This window comes from Temnothorax nylanderi, unplaced genomic scaffold, assembly GCF_030848795.1.
Source record: "Temnothorax nylanderi isolate EJ_2023f unplaced genomic scaffold, tnyl_v1.0 TNYL_tig0070_pilon, whole genome shotgun sequence".
Classification (NCBI taxonomy): Eukaryota; Metazoa; Arthropoda; class Insecta; order Hymenoptera; family Formicidae; genus Temnothorax; species Temnothorax nylanderi.
In genome coordinates this window covers 1-25280 of record NW_027249132.1, presented here as the reverse complement: position 1 = coordinate 25280, position 25280 = coordinate 1, and the positions used below count along the sequence as shown (strand labels likewise).

The window sequence follows — 25280 nt, the reverse complement described above, 5'->3', positions numbered from 1 at the left end:
GTTGCATCTAGCTAGATAAATGATTACTATAAATATTGTATTGACAACTGTACTTACCAATTCATGTTGGCCTGAATATTTTTGTTTAAATTTGCTTACAAATAGCCACGCATTCCTTGTATTATTTAATTTTCAAGTAAATATTGAAATAGGTATTTTACTCCGCACGCGATCTCTCTTCTCTCCCTCAACTCTGTCTCTTTCTGTCTCGACTCACTCTTTTCCTCTCTTTTTCTCTTTCCATTTTTCTTCTCGTAAGAATTAAGCGTGACGACATGCATCTACGACTCCGCCGCGCGCCGTCGTAAAACTGCTTGCAAATATTTCGCGCAAAAAAAAAAAACCGAACGCCTTTGCATATGAAGGACGCGCGATTATGTTAAGTTGCACTATAAAGAACGACCGAGAGTTTTCATGCTCCTGTTGATAAGACGGCAACAAAGCGATATCATGAGGGCTGGCCTATAATCACGGGACATTATTCTTATTATCTTCCGTCGCCGACACCGCCGACGAACACGAATTAAGCCGTAGATCGTTGTGAAGTATAGTTCGGCGACATTGTACTAGGAGCGTACACGAGCGTACCCTGCGGGATTGTTATTGATCTAATTAATTATTCACGCTGCCGCTCGCCGCCGGAGAAACAATGCCGTTCTTTGAAACTCGCGAGGAGCGTCTTCTGTTACAACAATCCGCCACGCTCTCGCGAGACGAAAATTAATCAGCCTCCGCAACGACCGTGAAGAATAGAATACGTCGCGAAATGCAAACGCGACGCTTTCAATGCATATTTTGCTGATCACCCGTTCAGCCAAGATGAAGGAGTTTTAAAGAATAGATCGCACAGTTACAAGCCTCGATTAATCTCGCATAGACTTTACTGAATTTTGACGTAATGCATAATTCTAAAGTTCTTCCTAAATTAATTATAAAATTCTAAATTCTTAGCTTTAGTTGAACTCATTCTTTAAAATTTATATTAAAACAGAAAGAAACAAAAAATATAAAAAGTCAACTAGTAATTAAAATAAATTATAAGTGTTGTAAATTGTGAATTCAGATAATGGATTTAGCAATATATGTCAAAGAACCGCAGTTGCAAAAATAATCATCTCGCATATCTGATGCATTTTTATCAAGTCACGCTGTAATTGTGAACCATTTCCATCGCACAAAAGCGCAAAAATTCGCTGCTTTATATTCTGTGACCTGTCGTGTAGTAAGATAGCCGCTGTCGACGTTTGACGGGCGGTAACTAGCATTCCCTGAAAAATTCAAGCCATCATAAAATCTTACAGCGTTTAATTCATCCTGCAACGCGCGGCTGCAGCTTTTTTTCACAACACGCAGGGCGGTTTTGATAACTGCGAGGAGCAACGGGACCGTATACATCGGGGGAGCTTTCAAAACGCTCCTCGTGTCATTTTTACCAAGAGCCGTACGTGCTGTCAGACCCATCGCGAGAGCACACACATCCATGGCTTTAAATTACAATCGACGTTTGCGCGCGACGCTTTTCGCATGCATTTCGCCAATTGCATTCGACAACTCGCGAGAAATTGCGCGACAGGTAAAAGTACCTTCGTACTACGCTTCAAAATAATTCGCAAGGCGATCCTCAATGATGTTAAGTAGGACATTTTACTACCTATAATAAACGCGTTCCGAAAAAGCGGAGGCATATAAATGTGAACATTAATTATTCGAAAATTACGTTAGTGAAAATTTTATTAGCGATTTAATAATTTTTTTTTATATTTTTCGTTAAAGATGTAGGTTAAATGCATAGAAGATGCATTACTGGACTAACGATGCTGGCAGTTTCTTTTTATCTCTCGTATAGGGCTGACGAACATATCCTTGTACGATAGTCCGATGGTTTCACAGGGAATACACCCGTCCATTCATCACACTCCGTCCGGAATTAATACAGATTAATCTCTCGCTAAATATCGCTGGTAAAAGAATTTAATAGCTATCATAAAATTATTAGAAAATACTGTAAGTAAATATAAAAAGAGATATAAATTGCTGCCGATAATACCATATATTTGCCATTAATCTTCTTTCGCGTAAAACAAAATAATCCCATAATGCTTTATTCTTGTTTATTGAAAAATGACGGCTATCAGTTTCGCGATCGGGAATTATTGTGTCGTTGCGTTAGTAGCGGTGTTAAGGATTAATCTGATCGATCTAGCTAGTTGGCCGACGCGCATACAGTGACGCCGCGGGAATCCCTGTAGCAAACAGGAACAATATTGCGAATGGAAAAAGACGGAATCCTGGGCAATAAGCGAGTAACGAGGAGAATCTAAAAAGGACATCTTCCCGACGTTGTACAAATGACGGTGGGATGTATACAAGGTGTCTAATAATTCATTGTGCAACTGGCGAGAAAAGTGACTTTTCACGAAAAAATAAGATAAATGGAAAATATAGAATAAATTTTTTCGCAACATTTTTAAAACGCAATTTTAATTACGGAGGTACGTCTATCTGACTATTGAATTTTTATATTGATTGGAGTACAATTTTGTTACAACAATTAATGACACCTATTATATTTTGCAAATGGAATATTAGTCTTTTACAGAAGTAAACTATATGCATCCAATAATAAACATTATTTTCGTATATTTTCTCTTGCTCTTTTTCCACGAGGTAGGTATCTCCTTGTTACTGGTTGTGCTACAATTTACTGGATACCCTGTATGTACATCGCGCGCAGTACAGATGCAATCTTACCAGCGAGAAAAATCTCACCTCCACCGGTCTAAATTGCTCAACCGCACGGCGCGAGCAAGATGCATGACCTTAGTAATTCGGAATACTTCTTAGCGTACAAACAGAGACTTTCTGGCATCATGAATACGAATGACGAACGTGTTCTCAGCAGTTTCTTCCGCGCGATAATTGCATAGTATAAAGCATTGAGCGAATCTTGATTTTCAGTGCACATGCACAAATACAAATATTTGTTGCAAAAAGTACCTACATACAAGTACAGGCACAAAAATGAAAAAGAGATAGTTGTGTGTAAATAGCGGACACTCTATACATACTCTATATAGTGTAGTAGCTATACTCTACATCGTATAATCTTTCGACGTGGTCTTTTTTTTGTTGCCATGTCCTAGAACATATGTGGGACATATCGCTATGTATCACAACCACCTCGCATTTCTTCCAGTAAATCCATGGCTCTATCGATATAACTTCACCACGTAGGCACCTCTTACAATCATCGGACAGAAGGAAACGGCGAGAGCTCTGCCAAAGTGAGTTTGTGTGTAAACTCGGCGCTGAAAGAAGCACTCAAACTGTCCGAAGCCTTCTAATGCACCGTGACAGTAAGAAATAAGGTGGAGCGCGCACATTAGTCACATGCTGACGATCGGTTTTGTTATACGGCGAATTAAAAAGGGTTACATTTTTTATTTTTATTATTAATTATAGAAAATATCAGCGTGAGACGCAAAGCTTTGAGATGCAAAACTCTTTTAATGAATACCGTATATTTTTATAGAGTGTGAAAACTTTCAATATTATAACAATATTGTTATAACGCGAAATTGTAGAGGAAAGTCCCCTATTATGAGATAGGCTCCTAATATGCGACAGCAAGGTTTCTACTAAACTAATAGGCCCTATCTGTTGGTTCCACCATGAACTTATTACCCTTGAGATAAAACCTATTTAGTGGAAAATTCATTGTTTGATCGTGTGTGTAGTCGTCGAGTAAGGTCGTATTAATAGGAAAATACGTAGAGATTAGATTTGGTGATTTGGTGGCACTGGGTGCCTGTAATCCCAGGTAAAATTCTTTAGTTTGCTTCGAGAATTTACCTTTTCTTTACAAGCGACTATTTTCCAAACTACTGTCTTTTTCATATTTTCTTATTCATAGGCATATTCCTTGATGTCTTGCGTATCGATGGAAAAAAGGGACTCAAAATCAGTTGATTTCTTCATATAGTTTTAGCTAAATATACGACGTGGGGTAGCCTGTACCCCAGTGTGGGAAATCCGTAAAAATTTGGAAGTGTGGGAAGCTAGGGTTATTATTCACCTTTTTACATATTTTTATTTCTTTGTGTATTTAGAATTTGGCAGGAAGAGCAATGGCGATATTTGATAAAATTATATTCAGAAATTGATCGGAGTTCCAAAAGTTCCCCACGATCCCTCTGCGGCTACCCTCTTTAATACATCAATGTGATATATGTCCCAGGACACGCAACACATGCGTGGAACATTATGCGCAGTTTATGTCCTTGTGGTCGCGTGAACGTGCACTCGGGACTCGGGCGCTTTCTCCGCGTGACATGTCCGCGGAAGGATAACGATATTTCTGAATAAGAGCGGCATTACGCCGACGTGCGGACGTATATCCGAGGCGAAGCGATAATTTTAACGAGTGCGGCGAGAGAAACGGAGACGGAGGGTACCGGGACAGGCGGCAAGAAGAAATGCGTTATTACGTGCCTACAGTATCTAGTCCCCGGTAAATATGAATGGCTTTAATATTCCGTAAGCACGAAGGCGCCACTTTTAAAGTTCATGCATATCCCGAACGTGACCGGGAAACATTACACGTAAACCAAGAAGGGCCCGGGGCTTACGTCTCGAGCGGCGTGAGACGAGGATGCACGTGCTGAAATGAACCCCGCGCGGTTACACCTAGTATTTCTTGCGACCATTGTATTTTGCGCTCGTAAGGTTTACCGTTCTTTGCGCGCGGCCGCGACAGTTCCGATGAATTATTACTATTTTTACGAACTGTTCCGCGTAATCGACTCTTCTACGTCAATAGTAAAAAATTGTTAAACTACGAAATCTTCATTTTTCTAAACAAGACTGACGGAAATACTCCCTTGATATATCTGACTTTAAGAAAATCTCACGCTCGGCGTTCCGTAAAGTTTAGATGGAATGATAAGACAATGAAATTAACGTAAAATCTATTCATTTTAGATGTTTGTCAATTTTATTTTTCGGATAATGTTTTAAATAAGATACTGGCTTATACAAATATATGTATTGAGAAAGAAAATGAACCTTTTAAAGAAGAACATTCTATCTGCTAATCTAATATATCAATAATTAATGCACATGATGAATAAGATGTTTTGAATAATTATAGAGAAGGGAGCCATCAATTTTCCATAATCTTACGGTTAATCTTACGGAGTGTCGATGAAGTTCAATATTTAAAAAAAGCAATAAATAGTCACTGACTATTTTTTATTCGATGTAGATGTAGATCAATGCTCAAATAGTGCATCAAATTAACAACAAATGTATAATAATACGACGTTTGTTTTTTAAGCTGGTCGAGACGTGAAAAAGCTGATGAAAAAGCATTTAGAAAATCGACTAGAAATATGCACTTTATACAGGACATTGAGACAATGAGACTCCGTCGATCTCGTGCCCGACTGCGCATCGTTTGATTAACATTTTCATCGCAACGGCCCGAAAACTTCGTGCCAGCTTTCGCGGAATATCCAAGATTACAAATTTTCATTAAAAACTTTCACGAGCAATTCCCGTATAAGTCTGTGCTGTCGTCCGTGGGATGTGTAATATATAATATATGTATACGTATAAGTTTTCTCAGATCTGCGCCCACCGCGGCGTATTCGTACTCGCGATTAATTTAAATATACGGTATCGTCGACCACAAGCTGCGCACGTTAGCGGACTGTTTAAAATTCTTGCGATGTATACAGTGAATAGAACAATGTGTGTGAGGAAAAATAATAGTATCTACTATTTAAAAAATTAAAAATGTAAACGTTCGCATATCGATTTGCATGGCTAAAATGTTGCGAATTCAAAGACAGATATATGTCTATTCTTTTTTCCGACGATAATGTTGTTTCTTAAAAATTTCTTGTAACAGGTAACAGATATACGCGAATATCCGGAAGCGAGATCGTGAATTTGCGTTAGAAATCTATTTCGCGCGTATTAACGTCGCGTCTAGCGAAAGCACCGTTGATACCCTCCAATCATGATTTATTGACCACAAACAGAATTTCGGAGGCCAATGATACGGCACGGTACCTTATCGCGGCGCGATACTGCGGGAGCTGGGTACCCTACGAGCAGCGAAATTGGGCGTGGATTATTGTCTTACGATACAATAAACGGGTTGATACGCGTTTACACGAGGAGGCACTCGCAGATGCGGGAATCCGAAACGAGGTCGTGTCGAATAGATAATTACCGTGAATTCAGTGCGTCCCGGCGGGACTAACTAATCGCAACACTCGCGGCAACCGCAAACTTTCCGCACGCCGCTAATGTATCACCGGCATACCTATATACGCAAATCTCGAGAGCGCGCGAGTGTACGTTGAATATACGTATATACACGGCAACACGACAAGATCGCTTTTAATCTATCCACGAGGAATATTTAATAACTCATTAACAGCAGCGAGAGAAATGCCGGCTCCTTTGTGCCCTCGCAAGCCGGATTTAATCTCTAGTCCGGGCTTGTCCAAGCTTTTACTCACTTTCTTCTCCCTGTCGTCTCGTTGAACGAGATAAAGAGAAATTAATAGAGACTGGACGACCCGCTCAATCCTCACACATAGATCATGCATAAACTGACGCAAGATGTCTCGATGTATGTATATTAACATCAATTGTGATTTATCAGCACTGTTCTAATTGCAGGTAGAGCTTTCCTTAAATATGAATTTGGTCATTATTAAGTAATATTTTGTTAATCCACCATATCAGCTAACCAAAGAAATTTATATAATTGTATTTCGTTATTATTTATATTTACTTACAGGTTTACTAATTATTATAGTAATATTTATATTTAAATATATATACTATTAAATTATTTAATTAATTTTTTGTTAAAAACTGCATAGATACTAAATTGATTCAAACGTTTTTGAAAGGCGTATCATAATTAGCTTCAAAATAATGAACAGTACACTTTAAGTATGTTATTTTAACTGAAGCTCTTCTTACAAAACAAGCTTCAGTCAAATGTGTTATTTTTAGATGTTTATGCGTGTAGAAATAACACACTTGGATTTACAGTATCCCCAACTCTTATTTGAAAAACCTTATACTGATGCTGGTAAGAGGAACCCTCTGGGGCTGGGCGGGTCTGCTATAGTCATTGAGACCGTATTTATTCCCCAAACGTCAAAACCAGAGAACAGCAATTTAATAAAATTGAAAAATGATGAAAGTCGATTATAAACTAAGTGTTTATCAAGAATATAAATGTAAAGATAAATGTTCCTTAATGAATAATGAGTTTTCTATTAAGTCCGACTCGTTGTTTTCATCTTCAGATACATAGTACATATCACGAGTCAGATTCATTATGCAGTCTTAATGAGTTAATAATGACCGGTAGAGTTCTAGATCGTATCTCAGTAATTGCAGCCAATTATTGAGAGATAAAAAATTTATCGAACGATTTTTCGAATTAAGCGTTACAATTGAATAAGCAATTACTTGAACTAAATATCATTAATGACTGAAATAGCTTTTATTTTTATCCTATGTCCACGTCAAAGAACATTATTTAAAAATTTATTTTCAACATTTAAAAAAAAACGTCTCTTAAAAATAATATTCGATTATTTTTCAGTTGACGAGAGCAACTCAGGCATGCAGGTAACTTAATTTATGAAAATTTTAAAACATTCTATTGCAGAAACAAAAAATGTTTTTTAAGTAATGCGATAAAAATCGTGATTGTTTGTTACAAAAAATTTCTCTATTTCCCTCAAAAAAGTTAACAATAAATATATATTTTTACTTTTATTGTCATTTAAGTGTTTAACTTGACCAGTAATTGTACCGTAAAGGTGCCCGGTCGATTTGCGTTCCAAGAATATCCCGTTACAAAGAGACGTTTGTAGTTTAGTACATGACTTCGTACTAAGACGTGTTTGGAACGTCTTTTATTAGACATGTGTATTGTGTAGCTTTTCACCGCTAATTGAATCATTTTGTGGCCTATAATTATGTCATTGCGTCATTGCCGACTGCATCACGCGAACAGACAGACTGACAATGACATATGTATTATTTCGTTATCTTTGATGAATTTCTTCGTATTTTTTTTTCTTTCAAGGGTGACACAAAGAGATAATGCATGAAATTAAAAAGGAAGCAATTCATTCAAATGTCTCTTGTTAAATGACTTTTAAAAACTTCCGGACCCTTGAAATAAGCAATAATAAATGCTTCTATTCATTCTGGGATTTTCTTGGTCCCTGGAGATAATGTTATCGTCACTTTACATTCTTCTCGGATCAATGTTCCCCTCTTTTCAGCAAATTTGGCATTTTTACGAATCATATCATTTTCGCATATACCAACTCCAATCTTATACATGTTTGCACCCTCAATGAGAGGGTATTTATATTAAATTCTCTTTCGTCAAATAATAATTATCGCTTCTCTCCATTCCTCACTCCTTTATATTGAATAAAACGTTTTTCAGCCAAACTGAAGGCAATAGGATCTCTCATACAAATCTAAAGGCAATTAAGATAAATTTTCACCTTAAATATAGTTTCTAATTTTCGACGTCCCGGAAATTTATCTCGATATAAACATAGCGCCCGACTTTATAAAACATAAAAATTTATAATGTAATTCACTAGTACTTAATTTGTATTCACGTTTGTGCCTATGTATATCTACATTATAAATTTTTATTTTTTATAAAATCGTGAGCCACGTTTACATCGGTTCGATCCGTTACTGTTGTATTTCAACGTGACCGCCGAATCTCGCCGTGATTTGTATAAAGCAAGGCGAGCCGCGGGGATTCCTCATTCGTATCGTAGCTACTTATCGCGCTGTCCGCCTGCCGGAACGAGCGTGTTCAGTACGCCGTTACAAAAGGCGGGACGTATAGTATCCAGCCGGGAAGCAATTTCAAGAGGATTCAGTATTCGCGCACGCCGCCGCGCTGACGAGAAAACGAATCACCTGCGGCGGCATTACGCGATCGCGGTCTCTTCGACTTATCTGGAAGAACGGCTTCTCGAGCTGTATCATCTGATACGAAGGAAATTTTTTTCTCCGAGATATCAGGTACGATGTTTTCTCCGTCACATAAGCCGAGAGGTGTCATCGTATTTACATACAGATAGATTTATTAATCATAAATTGAATTACTTCGTGAAAATTTAATAAGAACACTGTAGATTCAAGTGTCATTTCTACACGCATAAACGTCTAAAAATGACACGTTTGACTGAAGTTCGTTTTACATGTTTTGTTGCGTGTTAAATTAACACGATTAATCGTACTAATTTAAAATTTAATACGTTCAACCGTGTTAAATGACGTGATTTAAAACGGCAAGAAATGTGTAAGAAGAGCTTCAGTTAAAATAACACACTTGGATTTGCAGTGAATGCTCCGAAGAGAAAGCAACAAAGTGTTGTAGATATTAACAAGAATTTAAAAAATGCTTAACATCGCTCAATGACATTAGTATTGAAACTGTCAGTGCTTGATATTCGATTATTGAAATGGAAATTTCTCCCAAGAGTGTCAATTTTCGAGCTCTACTTAATTCGCGGAGTAACAGCGTGAATAAAGTGGCATTTAATGAACAAAACACTTCTGGTTTTATGTATGCAGAATTTAATAACAGCAAATAAATAATAATTTACCAGTTGAAATTGTAAATGAAACGTTGTCTCTCGTAGATCCAATTATGCAAAATTACGTTAAACAACGAGCCTGAAAATCGAGTTAATTTTTATAGGAGCGTCGAGTACGTCTACCCGTATAAAATCGCGAGCATCGATCGAGTCCTTTGCGATGCACCGATTTTAGAGTAGTGTAGAACTGTTAAGGTATCCATGGATATTCCGAGCGTTAAGGGAGCACGTTACGAAGAAGTCGCTCTTTCGAGAGGACGAATAATCGGGGAATAGCGTGAGAGAGCAATTTTAAGCTTGATTTATCGTCGATCTCCAAAGGAAATCGCGGTCCGCCTGACGCCCGCAGGATTCTGCACGATATAAAAAGAACCCTTAATCCTATAAGGAAAGGAGGTGCGACGACGAGACTCGAATTTTATTTTCGGCGAGGAAGAGATAACGATTCATCTCGCGGGGAGCTGGACGCGCGGAATATCAGCTTTCGATTTGCTGCCAGTAATTTCAAGAGGGGTGTTCTTTCGCGCAGCGTTAAATCTTACACTCGAATTGCTGTGGCAACGCATCGCGCTATCCGATTGTGTCAGTAATCCGAGATGCGGCCAGAAACCGAGAGGTTTATACCTCACAATATCGTATAAAAGTAACGTAAATAAAAAATGCAAACGGTACGTAGATTGTTGTCCAAATAAATTCTACACTATTTAAGTAAATTCTGTGACACGTATGCAAATTGTCATATTGTATTCGGAAGTCAGTTTAGAAAGTCTATAAGTTGTGACGCTGCTCGATAACGTTAATCATTTGTTTAAAATGCAAAATGCGCCTTGCGCATTAAGTGCAATGTGCAATGCGTTAACAAAGCGATTTCCTTTCTTTTCTTCTTCGCAAATACAAGCGCCATTTATTACTTCGAAGTAAGCTTCCATTACTGTTAGCATGAACTTTGCAAGTAAAAATCATATTCCACAAACGGGGGGAGAGGAATTTTATTTCGACTGCGTGGCATTCGGGACAAAATTCAACGTCGAATATCGCCGGTGGAAGCGCGGCATCGTTCTATGGTTAATCGAAATACGAAATCGGTACAATCTGAAACGACTGTGCAAAGCCGTTGTCGATAGGCAGTAGAGCGCGATTATTATGACGCCCGTCTGTTCTCTCGTTTACCTTTGTGTTTTATACAGCCAATAATGCGGATTTGTAGTTGACATTTGTCGAAACGAGTCGCCGGATGAATGGCCGGATTTAAGCGTGCGATGCGTGACATATTGTTTTAATGAAGAAGCACGCGTGTAAAATGTAACTTTTGAACACTACTTGAGTGGCTACATTCCTTAACCTTCGACAGGTAACGTGGGTAAAAGTTACACAGCGGGTCATGTGGGGTTTGTCGGACTCCGTAAAATAATTATCGCCAAAAAAATATCACACTCAATTTTATTGGAGAATATAACTTTAAATATATTAAATAGCTCATATATTAATAGAATGAATGAAATTAATAATATTTCTTATTTCTCCGAATTAAATAATAATTAGGAAAGACCGGGGCTGGTTGCCACACTTTTCAAATACTGATTTTAAAAAAATGTTAGCAGTATTTTATAATATCGTATACTACTTTATAATGTAGCTACATCTTTTAGGTATAAGAAAAAAAAATTAGACTTATATATATTTATACACAAAAAAGTTATTTATTCTAAGCAAAATCGTGCAATATGACAACTTACCCCATACCCAGGGTTGGGTGTCACGTATCTTAAATATAGAGGAAACATACGACAAATAGTTCCTGTTTTAATATTTTATTAAAGTTAATGACAGTTTTTTGTATAGATTTAACTTAATAATATAGTGCAGCATGAATAATGAAATATTAATAATTTTCACATAAACTTTGTACTATAATTCTCATAAACTTAGAGTAAATAAAAGCATAATAATTCTCATAAACTTTGAATCCTATCTCATTTGAGACAACTTACCCCGAACGATCATTTTGAACAAAGAAGATTATATTTATAAACTATGTTGCAATGACGATCAACTAAATACAGGAAAAATGATCTAAAACTATAATATTTCTTATGACTAGAGAGAAATTACTGGATATATCCAAAAACCAATGGAACAATAAAAATAGAGGTAAGAAAAATTTACTTACCACGTCCAATTTAAAAAAAAATGCTCGTAAATATCACATGCGATGTTTTTGAAACGAGCTATTTCGTACACCAGCCTAACATGATTAGGCGCAATCTACACTATAGAGAAGAATATGTCACTCAATCTATTAAGCGAGATCTACAAAACGAGAAGCTTTATAACAACTTACCCGTGTGACTTCTAGACCCGGCTGCCCCGATCTCCCGTTAAGGATGTATAGGTCGTACAGTCCTTGCTAAAAGTTAAACTTTCAATAAAAGAAGACTTTGCATGTATGTCAAACAACTCAAAATTTTTTATATGTTAGAAGGGATTACCGTTAACAGTTTGAGTGTGATTTTTTGTTATTTAAATAATTAGTATTGTTTAAACAATTAAAAAAATTGTTTTGTTGCAAAGAATTTTGAAACTTAAAATACAATATCAATGATGTATGTTTTACACATAAAAAAAGTTTAAGAAATATCTTAATGGTTTATTTATATTTTATTTATATTTACAGCAAAAATGTCGATTCTCTATAAGGGATAATGTTAATTTTATCAACTTTAAACTTAAATAACTCTTAAATAACTTCAAAATTTTACAGAGTATTTTTAATTTAATTTACAAACAATTTACAGCACTTTCTGAATATATTTGAAATACCTCCAATACATCCTTAATTACAATAACTTTTAAACCAGTAAGAGAATTGTGCTAAAATTTTACACAGATACTTAGACGTAATAATAGAACAATCTATGAAATTTTTAGACTTTTGGTAATGCTTTGAGATGTCACCCATACATCCATCCCGCCGTAGGGGGGCCGTTACCTCTCAAAAGATGCGTTTGCAGCGTTTTCCGAATTCTAAGTGCGTTTTATTTTACCTGCATGTTTTGTCTCACTTTCATACAGAATGGGAACGTCCTCTGAATTACGCTATTGCCCTTGTGAAGATTGTTTTCCTAGCAGTCATTGCCAGACAATATATAAAGGTGGAAGAATACGATTCGCGCGCGTGCGCCAAGTTTTACTCCTGACTGCTGTCCGAAGGTTATTGGCGAAAACGAAGGGAGTATGCGTTTCACCGGAAGTATGCGAGGTCGAATCGTTGTTACCTTATTTTTCGGTAATTATCCTTTTAAATACGCATACAGCCCCTTTGTACTAAGAAATCCCTTGAAGCTGTAAAAACTTTCTCATCCACTTATCCACATATTGAATATCATGTAATAATACACGAAAGTTGATAGTATAGTTATTAAATTTTTCATCAGTTTGATAAAGTAGCTCGTAACTTTGCTATTTTCGTATACTTTCCTGGACGACAGCTAATCGTAGACAGTTTGTAAATATTCAATAGTTATGCGTCATTACCGCGCGGTTACGTAAACGATAAACAGTCATCGTTTACTAATCAGTCTCCGTGCGCATCACCGCCTAAATGAAACCTTTGCGCTCTAAATGAATTTTCGCAAGGTTTTCAACTTTGGCACTCCTTGAACAAATTACTTAAATGCAACATGTATAAATTAAGTCCTTATATCCGCGTCTGTCTTCATGTGTAAAAATCCCGTCTCGGCTGTCGAATATTATTAATTTACAACAGACACGCTTTGTGTCTGAATCGAAGCGATTATTGGAAAGATACTCGGTCGATCTGAAATATAAAAGCATTTACGTGTCAATGCTGATTTGGGCATTATAAAACGATGAACTGCCGGATGCAGTCGATAAAGTGAAGTGAACACGACAGATAGGGGCCGATACCGGATTGAAATAAAATGATAAAATGCATCCGCACTCCCGAAAAGCGCTTTGCCTTTTTCCTCTCTTTCTCTCGCTTTCTCTCTCTCTTTCTCTCTCTTTCTCTCTGGGTGTCTTTTTTTTCTTTCATAATGTATCGGCCGCATGTGCAACCAATGACACTCTGCATACAGCTCCCAGCTGCGGTTAACGGTTCAATCTACTGATTTCAATAATAACGTGAAATTTACATCTCCCGGGCGCAGCCCGGAAACGAATCACGCGCAATGCGAGCGGGAATTCTCGACGAAGAGGCTGCAACGATATTTCGCGACGCGCCCTCAATTATTTGCGACGCGGCGTCGTTACTACTTCCGCGAATGGCATCCATAAGTTTATCTCTCGCGTCTCCGTATTTTCCATATTTTGCAACGAGCGGTAAAACGGTTCGCGCCGAATTATCCGGTCCACAATACACAATACGTCCTGTTAAATAACGCGCGAATCGAACGAATTTCGCCGAAAATTTCCGACGATAAGTGGAGGCAACCGAATTTTCGCATTCGAATCAACGCGTTCTCGCACGATGCATATTCCATTAATGTAATTCGCGCCTTTTCACGCATCGTTATTAATTCTAGCATTCCCCGCAATGAGTGCGAATTTGCATACCGATCGATTTGTACCCGCTATCAGCAACACCGTTTGCCTCATAATAAAAATCAGTTAATTAAACCAACAAAAGAAGTATTACGAGTTTACAAATTCTTTTCGCGGATTACAAGATATTATCCAGATATCACTGAGATCATTTGTCATCTTTAAAGGTCTGTGATACCAATATTTATGGTACCAACAGAGTGCGGATTGGATAAACGTGATGAGATAAGAGAGAACAATGCGTTTGTCGATTTTATTCGTCACGATGTTATCGTTCCTATTTGCACAATCGTATCGGCATATTGGAAGAGCGACGTTTGCAGGCCCACGTACACGCGCGTACGGATTCGCCGATATCGCGACAACATTCGCAGGGGGCTTGTCCCGCATCCGCCTATTTCTAATTGCGGCGAACAGTTTGTCATATATGGCACGGATTTCCGTGTCGATCGTGCCAAACCCCTCCGGCGGTTATATTAAAATATATATACCGTTTTGCGGATCGAGAATTATACCAATCGTCAATTGCGCTCGCTGTTATATACCACCGATGTATAACAAAATCGTGCAAATATACGCAATAGTGCGCGACGCCGCGCCATATATTAAAACCCGGTCGAACAAATGTCTATTGGCATTAGTTTTAATTAAACGTTTGTCACCACATTTGTTTTAAAATAAATTATGAATAATGCTCTATTTCATTTTGATGCACATTGCACATCTATTTTTAATCGAGTCAAGTATCAATTAAGTTTTCTTCTATGGATTATAATCAATATTTGTCTATTTTTTCCTCCTTTTTTTGTCGAGTATCGCTTGATTTTTCTTCACATTTATCGGTACTTTTTACAAGTTTAAGCGTTATATCTCGTCGAGATTGAAGTTTAACATAGACTACCATTTTCCAAACGACCTATTTTACGATCCCGCATACTCTGCAGCGAACCGTGAAAACACATCATTTCCAATTTCCCTCTTTATCGCACCGCGAAAAGTTTGTTTAACGAATATAAATTGTTTAACGAATGTAAATCTATCAAATAAGCGTTTCAGAATTTCTCAAATTGTAAAATGAAGTAGTGTGTAAATGTATAAATGTGTAAACGATGAGTTTTACACAGCGAAAGCCCCACTCTCAATTAAGAGATGTAATCATTGAGAGAGAGAGAGAGAGATGTACACGCTTCACAAATTCACCAAGGGTTTAACAGGTACGAACAGAATTGCGGCGCCGCGTTCCGCGAGATCCGTGTTGGTACACGGCGAAACGCACGCGTGAATCTGCATTCGTGCGTGCGTTGTATCAGGTGAAGGAGAAGAGGAGAGAGGCGGGGGGGGGGCGGTGTGCCTTAGTGTTTTCAATTTCCTGCGTTTCGGGGGGGGGGGGGACGAGACGACAATGATGACGCCGAGCAGAGGCGTAGCGGCACGTCCCGTTCATCGCCGTGCGGCTACGTGACGAAAATGACAATATCGCCTCGTAAATTTCGTTACGTGTCGCAAAAAGCCGGAGGATCTCTCTCCCGGCCGCGGATAAGCGTCTTCGCCGGGCGTCCGCGCGCGCGAAGGACCGCGCGACACTCAGCGGGAGAGACGTATCGCTTCGCTGCAAAATTGAATATGTCACACTTCTCAAATCCTTATCCTTTATCTCGCCGATGTCCTGACTCCCGCCCTCGTTTCCACCGCCAACGACGGCGGCGACGACAGCGACGACGACGACGACGTTCTTCTCTCGTCGACTTGTTCTGATCAAAATTGCGTCTTCCATGCGAAAGTTCAACGAAAATATATGAAGCGAATAAGATTGAATGCATTTTTGAAGCGTTAAATATTAGATTGATCAAAAAATTTAATTTAGATTTTTTTTCAATTAATACTTTTGTTTAGGCTGGAATTGACTAAATATTACTTCCAAGGGTATAAGGAAGTGATTCCAGTCATTTTGGTCCAATTTTGAAGGGTGCCGAAAACAGGCCTTAGGGACCCTCCTCCTTTACTATTATTAAAAGATGTCACGATATGATAAATGAGTTATAATGTTTTATAATAACGTTACATATAGTAACGAAAATATCAAACGACCTGAACGAAAAGTTCATCGTGGAGCGTGTACGTTTCATGCAATGTGTGAAAAAAGTACAAAAGAGATATAACCATTATTATTAAAACTGTGAAAATAATGGTCCACATGCGGCGCAGATATCTTGAAACTGTCATTCAGTTTCTTTTTTCCATTACCCTGAACAATGGAACAAACAAACTTTCCCTCTTTATATAATAGTAAGGATGTACAAGGTTTCAGAACTCATGGGATAGATCTCATTGATCGCATAACAGCATTGCGGGTAACGTCTGACAATACTAGTCCACACGTTCTTTAAAAACTTTCAAGGTTTTAAGAACCTACACATTTTTCAAGATCTCTATTCATAAATTTTATACCTTTACGTCACCTTATAGATGTGTAACCTTCTAATGCAGTTGCAGTGTCATTCTGTGAGGAACAACAGTCCAGTCTACAGAATCTTACACTTATATACCTTTTGTCTTTTTAGTATCTTTTTCTAAAAGATGTAATCCGCTTGAAGACATATGGCAATAATGACAAGGAAGTCATAGCCAAAGTAAGGAAATGACTTAAGTAATCTGAAAGACGAACTAGCAGGACAAGGCGGATCGGTCACAAGGACATACATGCGTGACTAATGGCTAAAGCAATATTATCTTTTTTTTTATTAAAATGAATATATATATTATGAAGGGAAAAACCGAAGGTTCTATTCTTTGATTTTGGTGGAGCGGATGCGGACCACGGTCGTCGCGAAGGAGTCTGAGAGCGAAACGTTCCAGAGTCCGAGCGGCGAGAGCGAGCCCTCGGAGAGTGCTTTGGCACAGGCCGAAGGTAACGACCGGCAATTGTTTGCCTTAACTAGCACCCGCAGAAATCACATTGCGTCAACACCCGCGAGGGCCATCGCAATGCTTTGTTTTAATTAGACAGTCGGATTCCCCTAGTCCGCGCCAGTTCTGAGCTGAGCGTTGAATGGCGGCCGAAGAGGACGACCACGACGGCTCGCGCCGCCACGGAAGCCTCGCAGCAAGGAAGATCCGCGGGAGGCCAAGGCACGGGACCGAGCTCGGATCCCCGGGACCGGCGCGAGAACGCCGATTCGCGTTTCCGCAGAAACTTTACTCCCTTCGTCTAATACTCCGTCCTTCCGGTCCGTGATATATCTCCGTCCTTCAGATTCGTCTACTTGTCACCATAGACATCTATAGACTTGTCTATAGATCACCATATGTATGAGTATATAATAGACTGAACATTGCCATTGGAGAGCTGTACGGAAGATCTAAAGTCTAAAGGACAGAGATATGCAAAAAACAAACAGAATATATAACGGCTGAGAAGATCTAAATTCAAATGTTAAATAAGGAGCTATGAGAGCCAACGCAAGATTTTTGTGCTTTCTCTTTTCTCTATTTCTTCGCCTTAAAATTTACAAAACATTACAAACGTTTCGATCCTGCCATTGGATTATCTTCAGTGTTAGTCAGCATGCTACGTCATCTTGCATTTCTTTCCCTCTTATTGTCAGTATTGATTTAAAGTGTCGCCATTAATTGAAATGTCACATCGTAGTCTGAAATTCATGGGTTGATTAATACGGTATTGTGCCTAGGCATAAGGCATTGTGCCTCTTGCTCGTGCCAATCGGTATCAACCAACCCATGAATTTCAAACCACGATGTAACATCTCAAATAATGGCAGCCTAACTTTAAAGAAAATAGAGATAGAAAATACAAGTCTACCATCTTTTAGGCAATTGTCAAACTCCGTCGCGACAGACAGTTTTGGAATGAAAAATTCGTCGATACATTACTGGACTTCTTCCAATGTCGTTATGTCGTTCAAATAATTGGTAGCGAAACGTTTGATATTCCACAGGGAGTTGAGAATATAAAGCCGCATGAAAATCCCAGCTTAACTGAAGCTACTCTAAAGAATAATCTGTTTATTCTCATTCGGCGATAGGCTTGGCTCCGATATGGCAAAATCATATTGCTTTTCCATTCATCAATTCCTTACAAATTTTAATCCGATTTTATCTGAACCTATTTTACTCGAACTGATTTCATCCATTTTAAATCTGATTTGTCATTTAAATTAATGAGTTGTTGGCTGCTAATATCCACAGCGACCGTTTCTTTGAATTCCCATAGTACAATGTGTCTTTTATATTTCATTAAATGTACAATAGTACACAGTAAAAAATTTTGTGTCAATGGAAGTCCACTCTCAATTTTGTGTTAAAATAACTCATTCATCGTGTTATTTTTGACATTTAGAAATGTTATAAATGTCGATATAACATTTCTAAATGTTAAAAATAACACGATAAATGAGTTATTTTAACACAAAATTGAGAGTGGACTTCCATTGACACAAAATTTTTTACTGTGTATAGGCTTCCTGTTGCCGCCAATTGCCGACCAGGATCCATTCGAAATTTTCTTTCCTTAATTAGGATTACATGCAAAATCCACTTTCGTTACTTATAATGATTTGATGTAAAAGAATTTTTTTTTCTTTCCACTATTTTTCTTCTAAATTTTTTCTATTTGAGAATCTAACAGAAATGATTTATCATACACCTGTCCAGAAAAAAGGAGACTGATTTTCTGTACGTTGTATATACAAGTGACGCTAAGTGTCTGACTACTATGAAAACCTTATACTATAACCTCTTAGAAGCACACCTATTTTTTTTCAGCCGTTAGTATCCGGTTTGAAGTCGATTATTGTGCAGTTGAAATTTGTCACTTTCTTTATCGTGTCAATGGAACAACGAGCAATTAATTAAATTTCACGCCAAATTTGGCAAAACGCCTACATTTAAAATTATGAAAAGTATTTACGGTAACTCATCGTGTTTAGATCGTGCAAAGGTGTTTTTAACGGTATAAACAATTTCGATGGAGGCCGAGAATCACTCGGAGACAAAGAGAGACCGAGAGAGCCGCTCCGCCATAAGTTTCACACAAAGAATTCGTTTCTTTGGGCATCACTGCGACTTCCCGCTTCTATGTGAGTGTTATGGAATGCCTCTGTAACACCGAATTCGGCGAGTTCGACCAGAACGATGGATTGCCAAAGATTTTTTCCTGCTGCACGTCGCGCCTGCTTATTCGACTGGAATTGTAACGCAATTTTTGACGAAAAAAAGAAATGTGCTTCAACACTTTATTCATCTGATTATCCCCATATATGTGACTTTTTCTTATTTCCACGATTGAAGATGCACATGAAGGGGCAGCGATACGAAGATATAGAAGACATTCAAGTCAATGCGACACGCGAACTAAAAGCGATTTTGCAAGAAGATTTTTATAGCAGCTTCCAGTGGCTATACGAACGATTTAAACGTTGTATTGAGATGGGAGGGGATTATGTAGAACATATTTGTCATTAAAATTTCTTGAAATTAATATTTTCTATTTTTTAGAGCACCAGTCTCCTTTTTTTCCGGACAGACGGTATTTATAGCAGCTGCTGTAGTTCATTTTCATATTTTTAAGATCGAAATGTAGTTTGAAGTTTCGGTCACTCAAATCAAAGTCTCTTTAAAAATCTTTTGTACTTTTTACACGTCGTATGAATTACATTTTCACCAAGAGCGAAATAGATCATCTCGGCTGCTTTCAGATACGTTTGCAAAAGAAATGCACTAATATGCACTTATCGTGATTGCTACTGTTTTTAGAGATTATATGGTAGCAATAAGATAATTATGGAACGATGTAGGTTAGCAGTGTCGTGGGTATTTAATATGATCAGACGTAACACGAGTAAATAGTTAACTCCGTCCGATTAGTACTGACGCTAATTGCCATCTAATTGAACTGAAACCTTAGTCCGTGAATCTATGTAGAGCAAATCTTTAGATGATACAGTTAGTTATTAAGCTAATGTACCAGGAAGATATTAAATTATACTATACAAGTGCAGCATATCCATTAGGAAACTGCATTGCAGGAAGTTACGAGAAGAAAAGACTGAGATTATTCAATATAGTAACTTCGCGAATTACGCGATTACGAATTACGTGTGAATATTACGATTGAATTTTAAATGCTAATTTTTTACGTATTGTTTACCATCGTAATCAAAATTATATAACATAATAAGAAATAGATAACGAGAGGAAGAGAGAGAGATATTTATTTGTTATGATTAAAACCGAGTATTTTTATCGACTTATCTGATGATTGATGCGTATCTTATTATTATTATCGTATTATTCATGAAATATAATTCTTACATAACTTAGAATACTTATATACGAAAGACGACTACCTTATCCTCTGCTCACTTTTTTTTACCTTTTATATTTCCTTTTCTTTCTTCTCTATCTCCATTTGATTTCAATGCATTCCGGCACGCACGCACACACACACACACACACACACACACAACACTCCTCTGCCTACCACCTCCTCTTCCCTCTCTCCCTACATTATTTTAATTCTATTTTTCTTCCCACTTCGACAAATCCTTTGTGTTTTTTTAGCTTTCTAACTTTCTCAGCATGCCCTCAGCCTTGTTAGTTCACTCCCCATTAGACCTTCTTCTAATTTCTCTTCATATATATCTCCATCTATCATGCTTTTTTCAAGTTTCGTAAATCTTAAATCTTCTTTCTTGAATTCTTTTTTTATATATTATTTTAAAAATTTTTCCTACATACTTTCTATTTTCTCTCAGTTGTTTCAGCCCTATGTCTTCACACAATAGTGTAGATAATAATCCTTTAAATCAGAGTGCCGAACATATTCTTTTCTTCCAGTCTCTTGCAAGTTTTCTCTTACCGATTCCCCAAATATACACCTACAAATAATTTTATCTATAGAAGAGTACACTTGAAAAGTATTCTCTTGAAAATATCTGCAAGAAATATGCTGAATAATATATAAAACTGTTGAACAGCAAAAGCATACTTCTCTCATCACCATGCTTGCTTGTTCAACAGTTTCATATATTATTCAGCATATTTCTTGTAGATATTTTTAAGAGTATACTTTTTAAGTGTACTCTTCTATAGATAAAATTATTTGTAGGTGTATATTTGTGTACTTTTATATGCTTGTTCAAAAATTACCATTGTATTGAAAAAATCAAATGCAATCTCAAAAATTGTAAATAAAAAGAGCGTTACAACTAAAATTTATATCTCAGTATAGTGCAATTCTAAATTATGATTTTTGCGTTTTGAATCCCTTGTACTTAAATATAGATTTTAATATTTTACTTTTCAGCAACTCAGAAAAATCGTTTTTCGAAAATAAATTATAATGTTATGATATGGAGCAGAACTCGACATCGATTACAAATATACTTGTTTTACGCTTATTTGCTTGCACATCCCTTTCTTTTTCTCTCTCTCTTTCTCGCTTTCTTTATCTTTCTATAAGGCAGGTCGCATATGCAGCAATATGCAATATATGATGGACATTATCTTTCGCATTGATCCGTCATATTTTTTCATTTATAACTAATTTAAGTCATTTATAACACATATTAGTCTTTAAAGGACTTAAAAGTCTATTTTTAGGCTTCAAACTGTTTATGCGCTAAAATATTATATATGTATTATGGTTTTTCACGTCGTTGAGTTCTTTAGTTCTGGAAATCTATAAGAAAGAGAATTCCGAGAATTGAAGCTAATCTTAGGGGAAAAAAAAGAAAAAGAGAAAAAACAAATTTATATAATTAATTATCTATATATAAAGAAAATCTTAGAAATTAAGATGTTTTAAAAAGAAGTAATAATTATAAAAAGATGTCAAACAAATCATTTTGATCTCCTTGACAGTTCTAGTGTAATAACAAATCTATTTTTAAAATCTAAACGAATATCTGTATTTACTTACGATATTCTCAAATTTGTTAAAATTAAATATTATTTTAAGTATGTTATATATATCTCAAGCGCAGCTGTTCTCGAAGCAGAGCTGTAAATAAGATCATGATCATAAGCAAGCTTAATCGAATCAATTTGTCTCATTACTTAATTACAGATAAACGTATCTAACAACCCTAAATTAAAATATAAGAGAAACGGACTAATTAAGAGCCAGACGCGGTAAATGATACGCGAAAGTTATTTTTATTATTATTATTTTTTATTTAAAATAACTTTCGCCCATCATTTACCGCGTCTGGCTCTTAATTAGCTTGTTTCTTTTATATTCGTGGATTTCCAACGTGGAGTCTATACATAAAATCCTAAATTAAAAATAATCTCTTGAACTTCGAACGCATCGTTGCAAGTATATAACTTTTGTTTCCACGAAAGAGATATTGTTTCCTAAGTTAATAGAATGCGCATTAATTAAAATCTTATTACTGATAAATAAGTCGTCGACTTATCGGAAAGATCGCGGTGTGTTCCGATAGGAACACGTGACTGAATGTCGCACTGTTCTTCAGTCATCATCGTACCGTTCCAAAACGAACAACAGTAATGTTTCTGTACTACGGACAATAAAATTTTCAACAGTGCTCAGGTACGAAAAATAGGCGCACAAAAGAATAAAAAGAGAGGACAACCGTTAACAATTTGTAATGTCGACAATCCTTTTCTTTAGAGTTTAGTTCAATTCATCTTCAAATGTGTAGTTCAACAATAGGCATTATACTTTTAATGATTGTGTAGTAATCAGAGCCTATTCTTAACTCTTCAAAGGTTTTTTTAAGGTTTGAATAACTTGGGGTTTTATAACTCTTTTGTGTATAATGCAATTAACATAAATAATAAAAAAAAACAATTAATCACAGCTACAGGAAAATGCGAGTAAAATGAAAGCAAGAATAAAAAAGGATGTAAAACATACCGATTATATATCATCAGTACACATTTCTCGATTTTATATAATAATTGAAATAAATTAATTTACTAATAACGACATTCAATATAATATAAGAATAGTAACACTGGGAATCAAAATTATCGGAAAATTATGTATATATCGGTACTATAACAGTTTTGAATATTTGACGTCTCCAATATCGGTAAAATTAGAAATTTTTAACATGTTTTATAGCGTATATAGTACGTGTACGCGATATCGGTACAAATACGATTACTAGTAAAATTATTTTGTTATTATTTCTTGAATAGATATGAAAATAATAAAATAGATATAGAAATAGCTAAAAGGCAATACTCTTTTATAAATAACATGAATGGGCATTAGAAACATGTAACAAATTATCAATAATTGAAAAACGATATACTAACAATGAATCACAGATAAATTAATTCTAATTATATCTGTTTACGAACTTTACGCACTGATGATTGTTATTGCAAATGTTAGCTTTATCAATTAAACTACATATATAACATATAATATAGCATATAGCACATATACACTAATCTGACTATAATATTTTTATATATCACGAACGTTCCGTTTAACCGATATACATAAGTGATACACTTTATTACACGTTTGCAGACTAAAAAGTATTCCTCGCCATAACTCAAGATGCTACGCGCAGTAATTCTAATCGTTGCCTTGGTCACAGTGAAAGGTAAGCGCAATTAAAGACGAATGTTTGATAACGTTTGGAATTCCTTTTAAACACGGAAAGTCTTCGAAATCTCTCGTGACTAGTGAAAAAATTTCCAAGTAAACGAAAGACATTATATTATATTCTTAGTTAAATTATTTATACTTAGTATATGGCTGCATTCGGGGAGCGCGCTATTAGCGCTATTACATCATTCTATCTTTATCGCTCATCAGATGTAAAACAAAGATGGAAAGAGCAAATAGCGCTAATAGCGCGCTCCCCGAACGCAGCCTATGTATTACAACTCTCATTATTCTTATGTTTTTTTAAAATGTAAATAAATATTATAAATAATTTACTAATTACAATGTAATTAAGTTTTAGCTATTTAAAAAGATACCTATGTTATTGTTTATAAAAAAGGAAAACGAAGAGAAGACTTATTTATTGTAAAAATGTTTTCATATTTAAGTTATTTTATACGTATTACATATTAATTCTGCATTAATTACGATTATTATCACTTTACATAACTAGTAGGCCTATCTCTATTACTTTGCTGCGCCTCTATTTTGAAAGTAATATAAACCTCGTTTTGCAACGTCATGAATTTCGATGAAATGTCACCGGCGAATGCAAATCGCGCTGATATCGATTTCAGCAAAATTTTCAGCAAAAGTACACTTAAGTAAAGATAAACGACTTCCTTAAGCCTGCGACTTTTGCATACAATCAGCGCAGGTCGGACTTACTAAAACGGGAGAATTTAATTTCACGACACAGTTTAACAAGCAAAGTTTCTGACTCTTCCCGATGTACATACAGAGAACGAGAAGGGAAAGAGAGACATTCAATATTTCTTCTGTGGAATCTCTGATATTTTTAAAAAGATTTTTGTGTAACAGCGTGTCAATTAAAAAAGTATGCATGACAACTTAAGTGTCGGAACGTGCAATTGAATGTTCTTTCCGTTGCAGGAGACAACTGTATACCACGTTCATTCGGCGAAGGTCGTATAGTATGCGTCTGTAACTCAACGTATTGCGATACGATAAGCGAGCCGAACTTGCAACAGAACCAGGTTTTATGGTACACATCTACTCGGGATGGCAAAAGGATGCAGCTAAACGTCGATAACTTCGTCGGCAAAAATGAGCCCGACAACGACGTGGTTCTCACGGTGGACAGTAGTCAGAAGTATCAAAGGATACAAGGATTTGGCGGAGCAATGACTGACGCCGCCGCTCTCAACATTAGAACTCTCAGCAATAAGACTCAAGGCGTATTACTTGAGTACGTGGTCGGCATTATTTTTAAGCGAGCGATAACAGTGACAGAAAAAAAAGATTGGGAGAACGACATAAATTTTCGTGCGGTATAATAAAATTTTAATAATGTTCAATATTCACCTGCAATGTCGTTTTTATGAAAACCAAGTGATTACGACACTGTAGTG

The 25280-nt window shown here is 36.6% G+C and overlaps 1 long non-coding RNA gene across 4 annotated transcripts in view; it reads left to right on the top strand.

Annotated features, from left to right (window-relative positions):
* LOC139773836 (uncharacterized) overlaps positions 1-25232 on the top strand; it is a 94425-nt gene extending 69193 nt beyond the window's left edge. For 3 of the 4 annotated variants that reach the window (XR_011718434.1, XR_011718433.1, XR_011718432.1), the window contains 2 exons: positions 23767-23842; positions 24802-25232. This is a non-coding gene — a long non-coding RNA (uncharacterized lncRNA). Of the gene's footprint in view, positions 1-22486; positions 22813-23766; positions 23843-24801 lie in introns of those variants that run through there. The other variant, XR_011718431.1, reaches the window with a different exon arrangement.
* The last annotated feature ends 48 nt before the right edge of the window (positions 25233-25280 follow it).